This window comes from Sapajus apella, unplaced genomic scaffold, assembly GCF_009761245.1.
Source record: "Sapajus apella isolate SASKATOON/1434 unplaced genomic scaffold, GSC_monkey_1.0 scaffold6, whole genome shotgun sequence".
Taxonomy (NCBI): Eukaryota; Metazoa; Chordata; class Mammalia; order Primates; family Cebidae; genus Sapajus; species Sapajus apella.
Genome location: NW_022436946.1, coordinates 51,681,796 through 51,703,091, shown reverse-complemented (window position 1 = coordinate 51,703,091; position 21,296 = coordinate 51,681,796). Strand labels below are relative to the sequence as shown.

The following is a 21,296-nucleotide window of genomic DNA, read 5'->3' as shown; positions in this document are numbered from 1 at the left end:
CTACAGGAGTATTTTAACATAATAGGTTGCCAGCAGGAACTTAAATAGTAAAAGTAAAGAGTGGATGCCATTATAGTAACTTTTTAGAAAATTTTCTCTAATTCTATTTCTGTACTCAATAACTATTTATTTGTGCATTTATAGTTAAATTCATCACTGTGTCTTTACCTAGATTTGTTTACTGACTTCATACTCAAGTATAACTGGCTGCTGATACATTTTCACTGAAAGATCACCCTCGAGGCATTCAAGCACAACAGCTCCAAAATCAAATTTGTTATTTTTATACTATAATTTTTCTTCTTCCAAGTTCCTTAATTTGGTCAATGGTGTCACTATTCATTATTCATTCAAACAAGAAATCTTTCAGTTATATTTAAATTTTCCTTTCACGTTCCATATCCAATTAGTTACTAAGTCCTTTTGATCCTGGTTTCTAATTTCTGAAATAATGTTTTTTTTTTTTTTTTTTTTTCTCCCATCTCCTTGTTACTATTGCTGTAGCTTTCAAATTAGTCTCCTAGCCTATTCTCATTTCAAACTCACCCACTGAACCTGTCTTCTATTCTATGTTAGCCTAGGTCTTCCCCTAAAGCAGATTCTGAGACAGGGCTCTCATGCTGGTTGCTTATTTTAAGAGGTGATCCAAAGGAACAAGAGCGAGCTTCTGAGAAAAGTGAAACAAGCAAGGAGAGAGCAATGATCTGGGTGCCTTATCAAGCTGGGTCCACGGGGGAGGCAATTAGCACCCCATCTTGCTAAGGACTCCTGAGGAGCTTTGTAGAATCTCCTTCAGAATTGTACATCCAAGGGATTGAAGAAGGGAGCATTTATATACCAGCTTCCATCCTCCACTGTTCTAGAGTTTCTTAAGAGGTGTTAACCCAAACATTTTCAGGTTTAGTTGAACAGATGCCCGCATGGGATTGTACCGGAGAAATTCAACTGCAGAAAGCAAGATAGCAAGGCTAACTGCATGGGTATTGATCTCTGCCCTCACAGGTACTCACACTTTCAATGTCCTAATGCTTGTTGCTCTCATTGTTCCAAAATTCATAATTATTTATGAACAAAAGATCTTGTGTTTTAATTTTGTACTGGACCTCTGCAAATTATGTAGCAGGACTTGTCAGAGGCACAGAGTGACCCTGAGGTGAGGGGCTTCCTAAAAGCAGTTGTCTCCCATATCAAAAGTTTAAGTAAAACAGTGAGTCATGATAATGTAAAGTATGGCTTAAGAGGTATCCAGTACACGTCCTGTGTCTTGCGTCTATATCTATGTGTCTGTGTTTCTATTCAAGACATGTGAGTCTGGGGTCTCTCTGCTTAGGGCAGTCCCTGAGGGCAACCATGTAGGCCATGATTCAGGCATGGTGTGCTGGTTCCTCAGATTACATGAGAGCATGAGCTCACAAGCATTTCTGAATAAGCCTCAGATTAAATGTAAGCATGAGGTCATAAGCATTTCTGAATAAGCCTTCTCCTGTCTTCTCTGCACTTCCCTCCACCCCCAATTTTGAATTGAGGGACTCATTCCTAAAATCAGCTAGGGGGACCCTCCACAAACATGGGGGAAACACATATGGATGGGTAGGCCAGGAAGAACGCTACTTTTCTTTGCTTTTTTTCTTCCTTAATGTGGTGATTGCTGTTCCAAACCAGAGCTTCAAGGAAGGAAGGGAAGCGCACCACAAAAAATGATTTAAGTGATTTACCCATAAGTATGTCTTTTCTTTAACATCTTTTTGCTATCTCTTATGTACCACTAAGGAATCTAAAGGAAAAGGTACAATTTGAGTATGTAATCTGAAATGTGCTATATCCAACATGCTATTATATTTTTACTGGACAAATACTTTTGTCAGCTTTTAAATATCCAGGAATTGGGAGTTTTTTGATTGATTCTAAGGTAAACTTTTATTTTTGAGAAAGAACAGAAGACTAGAAAGCACAAAGCAAAAAGAATACATTTTATAAAAGAATGAAAAACACTGAAGCACCCCTATAAGATGTAGAAAATAGTCTAAAAAGGGCAGATCTAAGCATTATTGGCCTTAGGTAACAAACTTTGGTGAGGAGGTGGTGAAAGGGAACTCTTGTATACTGTTGGTGGGAATGTAAATTAGTGCAACCACTAGGGAGGACAGTGGTTGTGTCTATAGAAACATAGACACATAGATATAGATGCAAGACAGGGGATGTGTACTGAATACTTCCTCAGAAAACTAAAAATTGAGCTTCCATATGACTCAGCAGTCCCACTGCTGGGTATATTTACAAAAGAAATGAAATCAATTTGAAGAGATATCTGCACACCTATGTTTGTTGCAGTACTGGTTACAATAGCTAAGATTTAGAAGCAACCTAAGTTTCCATCAACCAAGGAATGGATATAGAAAATGTGGTACATATACACAATGGAGTACTATTCAGCCATAAAAAGAATGAGATCCAATCATCATTATGTTAAGTGAAATTAGCAAGTCACAGAAAGACAAACATCTCATGTTCTCACTTATTTGTGGGATCTTAAAACAATTGAACTCATGGACATAGAGAGTTGAAGGATGGTTACCAGAGGCTGGTAGTGGGGACCCAGGAGTCAGGTGGAGATGGTTAATGGGTACAAAGAAAATAGTAGGAATAGAAGGAATGTAGGAATAGTAGGAATAGAAAGAATAGTAGAAATAGAAGGAGTACGACCTACTATTTGATAGCACAATAGAGTGACTATAGTCAATAATAACTTAACTGTACATTTTAAAATACAGAGTGTAATTGGATTTTTTGTAACTCAGAGGATAAATGTTTGAGGGGATGGTTACCCCATTCTTCATGATGTGTTTATTTCACATTGCATTCCTGTATCAAACTACATGTATCCCAAAATATGTACACCTACTATATAATACTCACACATATAAAAAATATAAAATAATTTTTCTTAAGTGGCAATTGCCCCACAAATTAGGATGTGTCAACGATTTTTTTTAATGGTAAAAAATCTGTAAAGCAATGTAGGGAGGGTTTATAACCTCTTCAATCAGAACTATCTAGCAAGCTAAATATGAATATGAACGCAGCCCAATATTTTGCTCATTAAGTTGACAGTATTAGTTTTGGAATTTCAGTTGTAATTGATATCTGAAGATAATCATTATCAGTTTCTTGTCGCCCCACCCCATCCCCTTTTTCTTAGTATGCAACTATGAAAAATGGGGATTACAAATGATAATTGTTTAGGACTATTTTTTTTGAGACAGTCTTGCTCTGTCACCAGGCACCAGGCTGGAGTTCAGTGGCACCATCTCGGTTCACTGCAACCTCCGCCTCCTGGGTTCAAGCAATTCTCCTGCTTCAGCCTCCTGTGTAGCTGGGACTACAGGTGCGCACCACCACGCCAAGCTAATTTTTGTATTTTAGTAGAGACGAGGGTTTCACTTTGTTGGCCAAAATGGTCTCAATCTCTTGACCTCATGATCCGCCCGCCTCGGCCTCCCAAACTGCTGGGATTAAAGGTGTGAGACACCGCGCCCAGCTAGGACTATTTTTTTACAGTCAAAAAGATAAAACTATGTACATTTGATTGGGTTATGGAAATAGTTACTGCTTACTGTTTAAGCATTTCTTTTGTGAGTGTCTCTGGTTGCTTACACGTACTCACTTTACAAGTAAATCATTGTGAAAAGAAAGTTAAAACAATTTAATAAGGTTTTGTTCATGTTAAAAAGTATAAATCGTGTTTGTATATATATGCATGGTACAAATACATATGTTTTATGTATAAACACATAAATAAAAACAGGAATGATTCCAACAAAAGGATATGAGAGGTTATTATTATTATAGTTTTTGGGTGATATTTCTTCTCCAAAGAGGCAAATAGCTACATTCCACTGAGCACCTGATTTTTCTTTGTGTCATTGTTGTAAATTAACTTGTTGTGATGATCTCAATAAAAACTAATGACAAATTATTTTTGAAAAATGTGGATACATTCATCATCAATTGTGATCAGCTGCAGTGAAGATATTCTTTGAAAATGAGGTGTTCTAAATTAAGATGCCTAAAAAGTACAAATAACAAAAGCCAACCGAGCAAAACTTCCAGCTTTTCAAACTTGTTATGTGAATGTGTCCATTTTTAATGAGAAAAATGAGGTCAGCATCAGTTGGGGACTTTCGGAAGAAAATAGTGTACTGTACCAATTAGTGAGTCTATTCTCAGGAGGCCACAGTGACACAATTCTTCATCCTGCTGCCAGGTGGCGCTGTGCAGTAGTAGGTTACAGTCTTGGCGCACGACATAAAATGTCTGTTCCTGACCTGGCAGTTTAATTGTATTACTGACCCTGGTAACTGATTCTACTTAAAGTGTGAAAATAAACTTATTTTCCAAAGTTCCAAATTCCAAATCATCTCTGTATAACTCTAGTTGAATAGGTCTTAATCCTCACTTTTGGTGGCAAACTTCTGTGCTAATGAATAAATATTAAAAGACTAGATAAAAGAATCATGGTTTCCAAAATGCACTAATGTCTTTCATTTTAACTGGTGCTTATACCTTATAAACACTCTGCTTTGAATATAAATAAAGTAATATTAAAATAAAACTCTTTTGTTGCCAATAGAATGCTTTTTAGTTTGGAAGAGTCAAGACCAGAAAAAATTTAAAGGTAATGAATAGAGGAAATATCTTGTAGTATTAGTTTAGCATGTGTCAGCACACACTTTAATTTCTTTTTTAAAGAAAAGCCTTCGATTTAATTTTTCTCTCCAAAAAGTCTATTTTTGCCCATTTATTCCCCCAAGGATAGTTACAATCATTCTTAAAATGGTCAACTTTTTGTGTGGTTTTTTTTCTTTTGGCATTATGTAATTTGGCTCTTTTTCTTCGTTATGATAATGACCTGACTTCAAAATTACTCTTAAATCAATCTTCAGACAGCAAGTTCCCCAGCCCAGTGCAGTAGGCATATATTAATTCCAAAATTATTTAAAATGTTTTATTTCTTCGATTGCCATTACGAATTTAAATTCCCAAGTTGTGTAAATGTATAAGGCAAATGTGCTCTTTGAGTATGAAACATGTGTCAGAAATATGATGTTTTAGGCTTTTAAGAGATGAGATTTTAAAAATGTGAGCATTTTTGCAATCGATGTAAAATTGGACAGTTTTTCTTGTTGCCAATCTTATCTTTTCATGTTAAAGAGTCATCTAGGCATTACAATGACTAATAAAAAAGGTGAATTTATAGATATATCTTGCTTGTATTGGTATTATGAAGATCCATGGTTTATGAAAATTTTAATTTCCAGAGAGGGGGGCCATATTTCGCAGTAATTATTAAGTTTTTCATGCAAAGTTTATTATGGCAATATGAGGAAATCAGAGTAGTATGAATGTGCAAATCAGTTTCTTAGTGTTTGAAAAGGGAAATGTTTTTATTAAATGTTAATTGGTAGGAACGTATTTCTTAGAGTGGTTCTTATTGAATATCTATACCATGGTGGAGACAGTTGAAATCAATTATCAGTTGGACAAGAGCTGTGACTTCAAGGAGGTTTTACTTTAATGGATGACAGAAAATTCTATTTCAAAGGGAGTCTCATAGAAATAAAAGATGCTTATTAAAGAGTTACTGGGAGCAGTCTAAATATTTTACAATAAAATGGAAGCTTAATAAAGTACTGACATATCTGTATAATATGCCACTTAAACATCACGTTTTTAAGAGTATATAATGGTATGGATAAATGCTCACCATATATAATTACAAAAAAAGATAGGATATAAAAGAGTATGTAACCTCTCTCTAATAACACATGCATATGATAAACCCAATTTCATATGAAATAATTATAAAATATATATTGAAAAGATTTTAGATATTTTCATGAAAATGTTAAAAGCAGTATTTTTCTGGGAAGTAGGATTTTGAATGACTTCTTCTCTTCACATTTTGTGCTCTGGAAATTTTTTTTTACTACATATATTATTTTTATGTGATAAAAATGCATTTTCTTTTAAAACAGCAACAAAAATTATGTAATAGTATTATGTTCAAAAGTGCAACATTTTGTACTTTTGCAACAGTTTGCAACATGCAATCATTTTACTGTCAGTATAGTTTATGAAACTGATAAAAAAAATCTAGTTCTTTGCAGTGCTACTGGTATATAGTCTCCCCATTACCCTGAACATGGGCGAAATTTTTACTCTGCAATATCTAACTGGCACTATTTTATATAATCATACCTTTTAAAAGATCTTTAGTTTCAATACATTTTGGTTGTTTTGATAAGTAAATTTCTTTTACGTAGTTTTAAATGCAAGCTTAATTTTGCCTTTCCATTGATTCATATAGGCGAGGAGAGACAAAAAGTGGCATGAATAAATGTGGCTAAGGAAATCCTATTAAATGCTGGTTTCTAGGCTTCATTTTGTACTAATTGGTTTTTTTGAGCACTCACTGTGTGCCTGGCATTGTGCTAATAGCATTTTAAAATACTTTACCTCATTTTATTCCCATGTTAACTCATGTTTGAGTTCATATTGTCCATATTGTTATTTCTATTTTACAGGCAAGTAATTGGGTTTCAGAAAGCTCATGGTTTACCAGAGGTCACAGGATCTGAGACTCTTTTTAGACTAAAAAATCTGTGTTCTTCTAATTGTAAATTAATCAGTTGTTTTACCACATAAATTATTTTCAGGGATTTAATTATTTTCTCATATTTAAATTATAGGACTTGAATGAGGTTGAGGGGATAAGAGGGTGGTGCCAAAATTCTTCCTAGTAAAGGGCTACTTAAAGTTTTCCAAAATTTTATGTTTGTATTTGGGGCTAGACAAAATGTATTGATTACCCAAGTTGCTGAGAGTGAAAATAGCTTGGAGGTTCAACAGATAGTTATACTTTTTACATTGTTAGTAGATAGGAAGTGACTGTCTAAGATCTCTGGGTTCTCTAAAGAACTTTCAGACAATACTAGTTTGTGATTCTAAATGTACATTTTACTGGCCACAATATATGCTAATTAGCCTACTATTTAAAAAAATGTGTGAAGTCTGTTTTAAAGAGTGTCTATAAGAAGGGTATATCAGTAATAAGAAGGATTAATTACAAGTAGGTAAGGGCAGAATTATTTATTTGTTACAAAAATCCAATAACATTTAAAGGAAACAATTGTCAGATTAAAAAACAATTCATCATAGAGAAAAAAAAAAGTAATGCAATGAAAGTAGAAATAATAGAATATCATAATGGGAGAATAGACTCTGTATTTGAAACTATTTTGCTGAGAGCACTCTGATACCAGGAAGAGATGAAGTGAGTGACCTCGCAGGGCTTTTCTAATTTCTGTGATTCCATAACAAAGTACTCTGAAGGTACCTTGCTTATGACATTTCTGGATTTACATTTTACTACATAATGAACTGCTGAATGATTTTGGTTGAAACAGTTTCCGTATTATTGCACGAGTCATCTCATTATTGAATGGAACAACTCCACAAAGATCAAAACTGGAACTTGACTATAATGATTTTCTAAGTTCATTTTATAATCAGTGATGCAGTGCTTCACATCCGTATTCATAAATATAAAAGGTTTTGGGGATGCTACATGTGATCAATATCATGTGCCATTAAAATTATGCAATTTATTTTTATAAAATACAAAAAATGACCCGAAAGATATGGAAACTATAGAGTGCATATTTCCTTTTTATTAGTACTTTTTTTCTCCCATCTCATACAGCATCCAATTTAGGGCAAAGACAAAACGAAAGTGTATCTTGAATATGCATCACAGGTTCCAAAAATGAAAAGAAATTGGATTTGGATAGCACTTACTCAATAGACAGATATGATACATGGTAAGAAGGTGCACTGTCTGCCCTGTGATAGATTAAACTACTTTGTAGGAAAATTACTGTGAGCCAGTCACCACCACCACCGTGGCTAAATCTTTAATAAAATTCTCTTCCATATTCAGGAGTGAGGTATGAAGTACACAATAAGCAAAGTGAAGTAGAGTGCCATTTATCAAACACCGACCAGGTCTGTAATCTTCTGCTTTATCCTTTCTTTGTACTTTATTTCTTTATTGTTACAAGGAGGGATATTTACCCAGAGCAGTGGGCATGAAGCCCTGATAAACCTCCTCCTTCCTGCCTTTCCCCTTTTCTTACTTCTTTTCCTCAGCCTTGTCAGTATAATTTGTTTCCTTCTAGGTGGTCTTTTGCCTGTTTGGCATTCTTTTTTCTCTTCCGTTCTCTACCTTTTTTTGAAATGTGCATTCATGATATGGGAAATGACACCAAACTACAGGAAAATGCAATGGGAATGCTAACAGCTACAATGAAGGACCTTCCAGGATGCATTCGGTAAAGACTTTGAATGCCTCTTGGCAAGATAGCAGTGTTAAAATGTTGTGGATAGCCCCTGGGTGGCAGTGCACAGCCAGTCCTGATGCCAACAAAAGTATTTTCAGAGTAAAGATTTTATATGTGGGTGTATATGTATGTGTGTAATATATATGTGTCTGTAATATAGGTATGTGCTATATATGTGTGTAATACATATGTGTAATATATATGCCTGTGTATATGTGTAATATATATGTGTATATATTTATATGATGTGTGTATATGTAATATATATATATGTTTCTATATATGACATAAATATGTTTTATATTTGTATATATCTACATGTATCTGTGATGTAGATGTGTGGTATGTTGTATGAAATATATGTATATTTTATTATATGTATACACACACTACATTTTTACCCAGCTACTCCCAAACTGAAGAATTTAAAAGTGACTTTCTCTTTGAAAGATACAAACTCTCTAATTTATCTCTTATTTCCTAAGTACAATAATGATAATTTTGCTAAAAATAATTTGCATGTCTAAAAATCATATACTGAAAAGGTCCTAGCTATTCTAGCCATGTGATAATGTCTGAAATGTTTTTGAAACCATGCAGATATAGGTACAGATGCAGAAGAGTCTTGAGGGTAGTGAGAATGTGGCTGGAGGTGTTTTGTGCCCCTCAATCTGCACACTGCCAGTCTATGCAGCAGCCTTGGGGGTAAATTATTTTTAGTACTATTATAACCCTTTTTTATTGTTTGAATAGCAGTTTTATGACAAAACATTTATAGTCAGGCTGCCTTTGTACTTGAATGAAAGGGAGCAATCATAGAGAGTGATAAGGCAACAATGGTAATGATAACTACATTTATAAAGATGTACAGAATGTAAATGGGTGTGCTAAAATAGACTGGCGGCGGTTCTCTATCTGAACCTGGAGCAGTGATGGGCACAATTCTTGTGGCAGAGATGCTTTTGTTATTTGGGGCAGATGACAGAGAGGGAGAGAGAGAGTGTGTGTGTGTGCACACATGTGCGTGCTTTCCTTTGTTATTGTTTCTTCCTTTCAGTTAAATGTACTTGATATGTAGTTGTAGGGTTAGTAATAACAAACAGAAATATTTTATATTCAGATTGATAATTATCATAATTTTGTGAGATTATGATAAAATGCAAATGCATTTCTGCATAAAGTGTTCAACTGAAGTATTTAGTGTTTTAAAAATTATGATTATTTGCTCTTATCTAGCATTGGTCTATTTTTCTGTCTCTTGACACTCTACCTCTCATGAAAAATTGATAATTTTCTCTGAGAATGAGAGGAGGATAGAGAGGAGGGTGCTGTATCTCAAAACATAATTCAAGAGTAAGAGGTTATTCTGTCTGCTTGGTACCAATGGCTTTCATACATTTTTACAGTTTCATCAATTCTCTTTATTCCTAATGTTCTGACCATAAGTAAAAGTGAAGCTTCTTTGGGTCCAGTTACATTCTTTTTTTTTTTATTTTCAGATATTTTGTAGCATTAACATAATGGATATAACATAATAAAAAGGGTTGACATTGTACAATTGCCTTGTACTCTACATAAAACTAAAACTATACACTGTGGGTTAGAAATAGTATCTCCTCTTCACAAGGTATCCCCAAGGTGTCTTAAAATCAGCCATACATTGCTGAAGTCTATATTTTGTCTTCCTTGGCCCATTCTCCTCTTCAGCAAAGTTAATAACTTCTATCATGAAGGGAAAAAAATCAATTTATTTATGTCCCACCTTGTTTCAAAAAGAAATTAAGGTGACTTACAAAGATACATAAAATAAATTTAAAACTAAGTGAGGGAAATGAAAGCCAAGGGAGAGCCAGAGAAGGAAGAAAGGGTAGAGAATAGAGTGTTACTATGGAACAAAATGCCTATTGTGAACTCCTATGTGCTTGTGAGATTTGGGCTGCGTATTTAGGTTTCAGCTCTCTAGCAGCCAATACAAAGATGGAAACAATTCCAAGATACACAGAGTCAACATTAAGAGAATAAATAGATTTCTCAGACATGCAACTATTTCAGGGTATTCAGGCTTATAGGAAATTTATCTCCTGCATCGTGATAGAACACTGTAATCCCAGGAAATAAGTTTCTTAACTATAGTCTATGATAAACACACCATGTGAGTATAATAAAAACTAGTTGTATGCTATGCAACATCTTGAGAAAGCAAGAGTCAGTGAAAGCAAGTGCAAAATTTATTAATTCAGTAGTCATCTATTTAGTATGTCCTCTGTATTCTGCAACAGGCAGGAAATTGAACAAGCAAATAATGAGCAAGAGCCATAGCCTCCTACCCTCATCAAACTTACAATTTTTTACTGAAACTGACATTGACAAATTAGTTATGTGTGTGATAAAAAATCCTGCGAGTGATGAGAAGGAGAAGACTTAGCTTATGTCTGATAGTCTAACCTAATCCTCAGGTAGATGTCACAAGAGCTGGGACTGCATACAATGTAGACAGCTGTATACAAATAGCACTTCTTTTTATTAAAATTTTTTATTTTTAGATTCGGAGGTACATGTGCAGGTTTGTTACGTAGGTAAACTCATGCCATGAGGGTTTGATGTACAGATTATTTCATCACCCAGGTATTAAGCCTATTGCCCATTTGTCAATTTTTTGGCTCATCCCCCTATTTCTACCCTCCATTTTCAAATTGGCCCCAGTATCTGTTGTTCCTTTCTTTGTGTTCATGAGTTCTCATCATTTAGCTCCCACTTATAAGTGAGAATATGTAGTGTTTGTTTTTCAGTTTGTTCATTAGTTTGCTAAGAATAATGGCCTCCAGCTCCATCCATGTCCCTGAAAAGGAAATGATCTCATTCTTTTCCATGGCTGCATAGTATTTCATGGTGTGTATGTACCACATTTTGTTTATGCAATCTGTCATTGATGGGCATTTAGGTTGATTCCATGTCTTTGCTATTGTGAATGCTGCTGCAATAAATATTCGTATACATGTATCTTTATGGTGGGTTAATTTACATTCCTCTGGGGATATACCTAGTAATGGGATTGCTGGGTATAATGGTGGTTCTGTTTTTAGCTCTTTGAGGAATTGCCACATTGCTTTCCACGGTCATTGAACTAATTTATACTCCCACAAATAGTATATAAGTTCTCCTTCTCTCTTTCTCTCTTTTTTTTTTTTAACAACTTCTCTAGCACCTGTTATTTTTTGAATTTTTGAATAATAGCCATTCTGACTGGTGTGGGATGGTATCTCATTGTGTTTTTGATTTGCATTTCTCTAAAGATGAGTGATATTAAGCTTTTCTTCATATGCTTGTTGGCCACATGTGTCTTTTTTAGAAACGTGTCTGTTCATTCTTTTGCCCACTTTTTAATGGGGTGGTTCGTTTTTTCTTATAAATTTGTTTAACTTCCTTATAGATGTTGAATAAACAAGTAATGAGGAAAGGGGTCCCTGTTCAATAAATGGTGCTGGGATAACTGATTAGCCATATGCAGAAAATTGAAACTAGATCCCTTCCTTAAACCATATACAGAAATAAACTTAAGATGGATTAAAAACTTAAATGCAAAACCTAAAACTACAAAAACCCTGGAAGACAGCTTAGGCAATACCATCCTGGACAATTATGATAAAGACATCTAAAGCAATTGCAACAAAAGCAATAATTGATCTAAGCCTAATTAGATCCCCCCCCCACAAAATGTTAATTCTTTTGCTGTGCAGAAGCTCTTAAAAGCTTCTGCACAGCAAAAGAATTTATCAACAGAGTAAACAAGAGAACCCACAGAATGAGAGAAACTATTTGCAAACTATGCATCTGACAAATAGCATTTCTATGAATGCAGTTTTTAATCTGTGTGGGGTAGTGGTGAGTTCAAGATGTACTTCCTGACAAGTCTGAAAAGTTCACTTTTTCTGTGTTGCCAGTTGAGAGCAAAGCCACATTCCTCAGTTGAGCTGAGGCTAGAAAAACAAGAAAAATTAAGACAGTTTCATATTTAACCATATTCTATTTGCCTACATGAAGGAGAAAAAAAGAAATTTTTAGATTTACATTTTGACCACCTAATTCTCCCATTATGAGTCTCTTATCTTGTAATATGTTTAGTCTTTTCTTTAGTGTAACTCATATAATAACCTGTATCTTTAGAATTTTTAAACATATTTTCTGTCAACAGTCACTGTTAAAACCATGTTTCAGAAAAGAAATTTTTTAGAAGGCATGGTTATTTATCAGGAAAATACATACATCTATTTGAAAAAATAGCATTTTATGATATCAAGGAATTTATATTTTATTAATCATATAATTGGACCGTAAATGCTCTTGTTGTGTTCCTATTTAAGTTGTTATTAATAGTATTGAGCATAGCTTCACTTTAAAATATGGAAATACAACATTTCAAGTAATCTATCTTTTTGGTTCCATGTGTCTCCAAGAATGGCCTTGTTTGTTTAGCTTTTAAAGTCTTTTTACAGATCCATAATTAGCTCTCTTCAAATGATTTGTTTGTTCCTCTTTTGGAACTGTTTGTGAAAACAGTGGGGAGGGAAGAGAAAGATGTCTAGTAAAATGATGATGAATCCAGTATTATGATAACAAGATGTAAAAAAACCTCCTAGTAGATTCTGGTTTCATGGTAAGATAGAAAGAACACCTAGTCTTTGGTAACCACTTTTGGACGATCAGGTCGTGTTAACTTAGCAGGGAGACAGTTGCTATTTAGCATGAGATTGTTTACCAACATGGAAGGGATTTGGCAACTTCTCTCAAAGTAATTCTGAAGCATATTTTGATTAGCAAACCTCCTATCCTGCTTTACCTAAATATACAAGCCCCGCAGTGACACTGAGCACCCCTCCTCCTTTTTCCCCCACACTCTATTGTCTTATTTGCTCCAAAGTAATGGAATAAATAAATAATCTTTATTACTATTAACTGGAATTTAGAGGTTTAGAGGAGCTCTGTGTGGGATAATGGAACTCATCTCCTGCACACTGACATGTTAGAGGAACCACAATATCTTTCTTTAAAGTGGATTTGCCTATGAGACATGGGGATAGGAGATAAGCAGTAGTTTCTCTTCTCTGAGTAATTCAGAAATCTCATGATCTTCAGATTATTCCTAAAAAGAAGTCATCATGCTATGTTCTACCCATCTCCAACCCCCACAACCATCCCCAGCTTTAAGCTACATGAGAAATAAAAACAATATGTCCTCTATTCCTCTCAAATAAAATATAAGCCACAGAAATAATAACATTACTTTTTATACCTTTACAGCCTGACTATGGGAGATAGAACTCGTTTGACTCTGACTTCTCCTTGAGAAATAGTGACAACAAAAAGACACTACTTCCCTCTGAATCAGTCCAGGTAATGTTTATTTTCTAATTTATATCTGTCTTGGGGTTTAAAAACAGTGATACAGAGGTGCATCCAAAAGTTATAGAAATGGCTTTAGACTAACTACAGATGGCCATGTGTAAAATTAAGCAAAAACCTGAAACTCCTTTTATTGTTGCCTAATGTTATCTATTGCAAGTAGCCACTATTAATAATTTGTGGAGCTCTGGTTGTTCAGCATATATAAAACTACTGTTTACAATGGAAAAGTGGACTTCACAACTACCTGAAGCTTATATACATTCTTAAAAGTGAAGGATGTCTCCATGACATAATACTGGTTTATTTGAACATTAGAGATTCTAGTTTAAACTCAAGCATAATTAGTTATACTATAACACTAAGCAACTTTTCTTCTAGTTGGCAGGTTACTTTCAGGTACATAATGACAAAAATAGATTTGTTTCTTTATATCCTTTTATTTCTTCCTTAGCTTCCCAGCAAAAGCTTTTTGGCATGACAGAATTCTATAGGATGTTATTTCCTTCTATACCTGATTGAGAAATATTTAAATGTTAACCACATTAGGACACTGAGAAATAATACACATATTAGGTATAATAAGAGGAAAAATCAAATAACAAAGAAGAAGAAAGAGAAACTAAAGAAAGTGGTAGAGATGGGGAGGAGAAAATGGGAAAGTGCTCTCAAATTAATTAAAAAGCAAAAGCTTCAATACAGCATTGTATTTCAAAGCAGATACATTTCTTCATGGACATATATTTTAATTTTTGATAAAGGAGATGATGTTAAAAAACTCTTAACATCAGGTAAGAGTTTTTTGACAGGTAAGAAATGTTACCCTACAAAATGGGATTTAGTAACTAACTTTTCACTCAAAATAAGATGTTCACAAAATAAGAAATGATTGGAAATAACCTCACTCTAAGGGGGAAAATCTGCCTGTTTATCTATTTCGAGAAGTAACAGTAGTTGTTACATTTCAGACATTCTCTCCTAAAGAATATAATTGTAAAGATGTTGCAGACAAGAGATTTTTCTCTCTTCAAATTTATCTATGCAACTTGTCTGCAACATCTTTACTGTGATAAAAGGCTCCTCATCACTATTTTTTTAAGAGGATAAAAGTTTTATGTTGTGTCCAGGAAGACAGTTCTTACATGTCCAACTTAGTTGATAACCAAAAACAGTGTTTTAAGCACAATAGGATAAATTATATATTTATTTTATATATATATATACACACACACATTAATGTATATATAATACATACATTATATATATATAATGTATGTATTATATATACATTATATATCTAAATATAGATATATAATATATCAGTTTCTCTTTTTCATCTTTGTCTTTTCTTTGTTAAAATGATATCTATATGCCCTTTTTATGTATTATTGGGATACGATGTTGGCTCCCATCAGATGATGCTATAATAGGTAACATGGCAGCATGCAATGTGCTCTTCAGAAATGCCCTGTGTTTACATCTCTAAATGCTACATTGATATTGTAATCCCAATAGTTGTTTAAGATTAATTTGTCCACTGTATACAATACATTAACAACATCAGTTCTGGGTGGCTGTCTGGTAGGGATTGATAATGACAGTACTCAGCTGGAGATCTCAAAAAGTCACACTATTCAGCAAAGATTTCACAGAGTGAATTCTTCACTTTCCTACTAATTATGATGGTTAGGTAGAGGTGATAGTGTTATGGGAGGATAGGTAAATGCTTTAGCTCATGCTTAACATTTTCTCAGGAGGAATTTCCTAAAATTACATTTTTAATTTTGTTTGTTTTAGATTTATAGAATTATAAACATCAAAATAAATCTCTAAAAGATCACCTAGTGCAACTCTCTTACTTTACGAATCAGGAAACTGAGGACCAGAGACTTTTTTTTGTCACTTGTATCAGACCCACGGTCAATAATTAAGTGAAGATGAAAGTGCCAGGCTCTGTGACTCAGTCCATTGCCCTTTATACTCTTCTGCATTGCATTTCATCCAGTTATGTCCTATAAAAATTAAATTATGAAATATTTCAAGCATACAGAGAAGTATTAGTGGGACCCCTACACTGGAATCCTTAACATGGTAATATTTAGCTCTCATTTCCTTCTGGCCATTTTGTATCTTTATTTTAAAGAGTAAAGCAGACACAATTAAGCTGCTTGCGTACTTCTCTCTCTCGTTTCCGGGGAGGGACATACAAAATAAAAAAAAAAAAAAACATACAAAAATATGTATTTTTTCAAATTTTGGTAAGAAAAATTGTAAACATGAAAAAGCTGAAAGAATCTTACTGTGATGATTATATAAACTAGTATCTGGATTCTGCTATTAACATTTTATTGCATTGCTTTGTCACACATCTATTCATCTAGTTATTCCTAGGTTCCTCAATATATCTACTTTTGTTTCATTTCCAATGAAAGTGCAGATATTAATACACTTTCCCCTGAACACTTAGCATGCCTATCACAAAGTAGTGTTCATTACTTTTTAAATTTTTTATTTTGATGTAAAATTTGCATGCAATGAAATATACTTTCAAAAAATGTACTTTCATCAAGTTTTGACAATTGCATCTACCTGTGTAACCACCAGCATGATTTTGCTATAGAATGCTACTATCTCCCCAGAAAATTCTCTCATGAGTCTTCTCAGTCAATTCTTGCACCAACTTGCCCAGAAATAATCACTTTTTTTTTTTGTTTTTTTGAGATGGAGTTTGGCTCTGTTGCCCAGGTTGAAGTGCAGTGATGCAATCTTGGCTCACTGCAGCCTCTGCCTCCTGGGTTCAAGCTAATCTTCTGCTCTTCTGCTTCAGTTTCCCCAGTAACTGGGATTACAGATGCGCACCACCATGCCTCGATAATTTTTTTTTTTTTGTATTTTTAGTAGAGGTGGGGTTTTGCCATGTTGGCCAGGCTGATCCCAAACTCCTGACTGCAAGTGATCCACCAGCCTTGGCCTCCCAAAGTGCTGACATTACAAACATGAGCCATTGCACCCAGCCCAACTGTTTTAATATTTTTCACCACTGGTTAGTTTTTCCTGTTCTAGAGCTAAAAATAAATGGAATCAAACAGTATGTCCTGTTTTGCATGAAGCTTCTTTCCTTCAGCGTAATGTTTTTGAGATGTATTCATGCTATTGGATGTATTGATTGTTATTTTTTTATTGTCAGGTATTATTTGATTGTATGAATGAATGTTGGTTTGTTTATCCCATTCTCTGTTGACATAATGTAGGCTTTCTAGTTTTGCTCTATTATAAATAAAGCTGCTATGATAGCCATATCATTGTCTTTATATTTAAAATACATCTTATGTAGATAATATAGACCCTTGCTTTTCAATAGCTGATGATCTCTACTTTTAAATTGGAATTATTAATACACTTATAGTTAATGTAATTGTTATCTTTGGATTTAGGTCTATCATGTAAAAATTTTATTTTTGTTTTTCTTTCTCTGTTTTTCCTTTGTTTCTCCCTTGATGCCTTATTCTAGAGTACACAAATTTTTTTAGAATTTTTAGAATTATGTTTTATACATTGGGTTTTTAGCTATGCTCTTTTGTGTTATATGTATTTTAGTGGTTACTCTACATGTTACAGTATACAGCCATAATTTCCCACACTTTAATTACTGTTAATTTTTTTTACTCAAAGTAAAATGTATTAGGTTGCTGCAAAAGTGATTGCGATTTTTCCAGTAGTTTTGCACCAACATAATAGAAATGTTTTAACTGTGTAGGCCCCTTTACCAATCCCCACCTTTTTTTATTCTGTAATTTTTATATGTTATGTATCTGCATATATTATAAACTGTAAAGTTTAAACACAGATTTAAACAATATGTGATAAATTAAAAGGAAAAAGTAATCTTTTGTATTTACCCAGATATTTATCATTTTCCTCAGTTCCTCCTAAAGATTCAAGTTTCTATCTAGTATTATTTTCCTGCAGCCTGAGGAACTTTCTTTACCATTTCTTGTAATATAGGTCTTTCTAATAATAAATACTCTGAGTCTTCTCTTATGCAAAAGTGTTTTTATTGTTCCTGTACTTCTGAAGGATATTCTTTCTGGATATAAAAGTTCAGTTTGACAGTTTTTTAAATTCAAGCACTTTAAAGATGTTCTACTTTTTTATGCAGTTTTTGTTTCTGATGAGAGCACAGCAGTTATTTGAATTCTGTATCCGTGGTGTTGTTTCCTCTGTTTTCAAGATTATATCTTTGTATTTGGTTCCCACCAATTTGACTATGGATGCATTATTAATTTCATATTTATTCTGTTTGGTGTGTTGAAATAATTGAATTTGAGTATTTACATCTTTCACAAAATTTAGGAAGTTTTTGGCTGTGTTTTCTCAAATATATTATCTCTACCATTCTGTTTTCTCTTTCTGGGACTCCACTTAACCCTTGTGTTAGTTTAGCATTGCTATATAGAAATATCTGAGATTGGATAAAAAAGGTTTATTTGGGTCATGGTTCTGTAGGCTGTACTCAAAGCATAGTGCTGGCACCTGCTTCTGGTTAGGGCCTCAGGAAGCTTACAATAATGGCAGAAGGCGAAGGGGAGCTGGCATATCATATGGTGAGAGAGGCAACAAGACAAAGAGGGGGAAGGTGCGCAGCTCTTAAAGAACCAGATCTCACATGAACTCATAGAGTGAGAACTCATTACCCTGAGGAAAGCACCAAGCCATTCCTGATGGATCTGCCTCCATGACTCAGACACCTCCCACTAGGCCCATCTCCAACACTAGAGGTCATATTTCAACATGAAAATTGTAGGAGACATAACAGCCAAACCATATCAATCCAGTTAGACATTTTGATACTATTCCAAAGGTCCCTGAGGTGCTGTTCAGTCTGTTTTCAATCTTTTTTTCTGCTTTCTTCTTCATTTGGATAGTTTACATTGTCCTATCTGCAGGTTCACTCTTTCCACTGACATCTCTACTCTGCTTATAAGCCCAGTTAGTAACGTTTTTGTTTGTTTGTTTTGAGATGGAGTCTCACCCTGTCACCCAGGCTAGAGCACAGTGGTGTGATCTCAGCTCACTGCAATCTCCATTTCCTGGGTTCAAGTGATTCTCCTACCTCAGCCTCCCAAGTAGCTGGGACTACAGAAATGTGCCACCACACCCAGCTAATTTTTGTTCTATTTTTGGTAGAGACGGGGTTTCACCATATTCGTTAGGCTGCTCTCAAACTCTTGACCACATGATCTGTCTGCCTCGCAAAGTGCAGAGATTACAGGCAAGAGCCACTGTGCCTGGCCTCTAGTAACATTTTTTAAATCAGATTTTGTACTTTCCAGTTCTAAAATTTCAATTTAAAAAATATAATTTCTTGAGTAATGTCACACAGATGACAGAGTAGGGGTTACTAGCGGGGTTATGAAACCCCACAGAAAACCAAATATAGACAACTTTCACAAACAGAAATAGCCAAAAGAGGCTCAAGGTCACATTAAAAGTTCAGAGGCAATAGAGTGGAACAAACAAACAAACAAACAAACAGCAAGAACAGCAAAGGAGAATATCCACATATAAAATATGGTTGATGAGACTGGCATACCTGAGATGCCAGGAAACAGCTAGGAGTAAAGAATAAAGATGATCACTATTAGCTACAGGGTGGGAACCACCATAGTCCCTATCAGCCTATTCCACTAAGAACACAAGGATCTCTTGCTACTCAAGTAAAAAAGAGCTATTCCTACTGGGAACCCCAGAAAGGGAGATGATGATTGAATATCCCTCTCCTGCCCAAGAACTGACCACTGTTGAGCAGCTTTGGGAAAGGAGCCACTGTCTCTCTCACCCCATGCATGCTTTGATGCCAGACCATGGATGTTCTGCAAGTGCTCACACTCCAGACCAAGGTTATGCAGCTACACTGAGTCCACTTACAGTTTAGATACAGGAGCCATTGTCAGAGTGAGCTATTTCACTCAAGAATGAAGCCCTGATGCACCTAATCAAGCCCTGATGCACCTAAAGAGGTACACCCTGATGTCATAATGACCTATAATACACCCTGATGTTATAGTGAGCTATTTCACTCAAGAGCCAAGCTCTGATGTACCAAGAGCCAAGCTCTGATGCACCTAACCATGTCCTAGGTACCAGTCTACTTACTACAGAGAGCTAGACACTGCCTTGGTCCTGGAGTTGCACTAATTGTGCACACACCTGTGCTCTCATTTTGGCTACCTGGCTACTTTATAAGGATTTGTGCTTCAGCTACTGTTACCAAGGCAGGAATAGAAGTGCCTTAGCCTCAGGTACTGACTCAGCTGCCAAGGAGAGCTAGATTTTGCCCTAACCCTGGAGCCACTGTAACTTTTTTATATATGTGCTTCCATTTTTAGGTTTCCAGGCCACGTCACAAGCATCTGCACCTTGCAGTCAGTTACCAATGTGGCAGTGGAGATGCCTGTACCCTGCTTATTAATCCTATTGTTCAATCCCAGAGTCTTAATTCCTCCATTCATTTCTGAGCTTCAGATCTCAGCTCTGTTGCTCTTGCAGGAGTGCCATTTATCAGACAGCTGTTCCACCATTACTTCTAGCGAGCTTATAAGCCAGACATAGTGCCAAGAGTGATCCCCTGGCCACAACTTCCCTGGTGGGAGAAAAAGAGGTTGTGAGGACCTTAGCAGCCATCACCACCAAAGACCCCAGCAACCCTTGCTGTCACTGCAAATATCTACATATTGGCTGCTGAGGATCCCTGCAATATTTACCAACACTAACTTCAGCTGACAGAGCTGCATAGATTACATAGCTGACACCCACATTGGTACCAGGACTGCTGCACTCCACCCAGCGAGTGCCCTCATACTCCTCAAATGGGAAGGTCTCTCCACAGGAGAGATAGCCTGTAAAGGCTACAAATGTTACTGCTCTATCAAATGCATAGTCATCAATGTAAAGTAGCAAGAAGTATGAAAAATCAAAAATCAATAGTGTTGCCAAAAGAACACAATAATCTCCCAGTAGTTAACCACAAAGAAGTGGAGATACATGAAATGAGTGAGGTAGAATTCAAAATAGTTGTTTTAAGGAAGCTCAGTGAACTGTAAGAAAATACAGAGAAACAATTCAATGAAATTAGGAAAACAATAAATGATCAAATGAGAAATTTAACAGAGAGATTAAAATTATTTTAAAAAAGAAACTTGGGAACTGAAAAATACAATGAATAAAATAAATATTGCAATAGGGAGCATCAGCAGCAGGCTCAATCGAGCAGGAAAAATGTTCTGTGAACTCAAAAGCAAGTTATTTGAAGATATATAATCAGAGGAGAAAAAAGAAGAATCATAAAGAATGAAGAAAGCTTATGGGATTTATGGGACAGTATGAAAATAGCAAACATGTAAGTTTTAAAAGTTAGTGAAAGAGAAGAAAAAGATAAAGGGATAAAGCTTATTTAAAGAAGTAGTAGATTAAAAAATTTTAAATTTGGAAAAAAAA

At 34.9% G+C, this 21,296-nt stretch overlaps 2 long non-coding RNA genes across 11 annotated transcripts in view; both read left to right on the top strand.

Moving 5' to 3' along the window:
• LOC116548945 overlaps nucleotides 1-21,296 on the top strand; it is a 1,126,598-nt gene that overhangs the window by 233,851 nt on the left and 871,451 nt on the right. For all 10 annotated transcript variants that reach the window (XR_004267645.1, XR_004267646.1, XR_004267643.1 and 7 more), the window contains one exon: nucleotides 13,698-13,790. This is a non-coding gene — a long non-coding RNA (uncharacterized LOC116548945). The remainder of the gene's footprint in view (nucleotides 1-13,697; nucleotides 13,791-21,296) is intronic.
• Nucleotides 15,026-21,296, top strand: part of LOC116548946 — a 6,993-nt gene continuing 722 nt past the window's right edge. Inside the window, exons 1-2 of the long non-coding RNA XR_004267653.1 lie at nucleotides 15,026-15,037; nucleotides 15,852-15,853. This is a non-coding gene — a long non-coding RNA (uncharacterized LOC116548946). The remainder of the gene's footprint in view (nucleotides 15,038-15,851; nucleotides 15,854-21,296) is intronic.